This window comes from Penaeus monodon, chromosome 23 (genome assembly GCF_015228065.2).
Source record: "Penaeus monodon isolate SGIC_2016 chromosome 23, NSTDA_Pmon_1, whole genome shotgun sequence".
NCBI lineage: Eukaryota > Metazoa > Arthropoda > Malacostraca > Decapoda > Penaeidae > Penaeus > Penaeus monodon.
The window spans coordinates 362,144-362,644 of record NC_051408.1 but is presented as its reverse complement, the minus strand read 5'-3'; the positions used below and the strand labels follow the sequence as shown (position 1 = coordinate 362,644).

General features: G+C 30.7%; 1 protein-coding gene across 1 annotated transcript in view; it reads left to right on the top strand.

Moving 5' to 3' along the window:
- The window catches only part of LOC119587661, a 59,718-nt gene that overhangs the window by 22,147 nt on the left and 37,070 nt on the right, over window positions 1–501 (top strand).

Below are 501 nucleotides of genomic sequence, written 5' to 3'. Positions count from 1 at the left end.
ATGTATATAAATATTTATATAATGAATGTAATATAAATACAGGGATTCATGTTATTTATCATCCTGTTATTCATCATTCCACTCTTCTGTCACTGATTTTTTGTGGATGCTTCGTGAATGACAAGAACTACAGTATAAGCCACGTAAACAGTACATGTCTATATTCCAGCCAGAGTAACAAGCTGATGCTGCACTGTTGAGTATTAATGTTGATTTACCTCCTGGACTTAATAGATAATCGTTTACACAAATGATAGAAACGAGTAAAAGCAGGGAGCATGCAGCTTAGATTTGGCACTTTAGCGGATCTTTAGAATTTAATTTTTTATATATATTTTTTGAAAGCATAGGAATATTTGAAAATCATCTCAGCTATTCTGACAACATTTCATTAAAAATACTCAGAAATAAACTTGAATAATTTACTAATCCCTTTGATAATGTGTCTACCAAATAGGTTAATATGTACATACTTTACTTTGGGAAGTTGTTTGTTTGGAC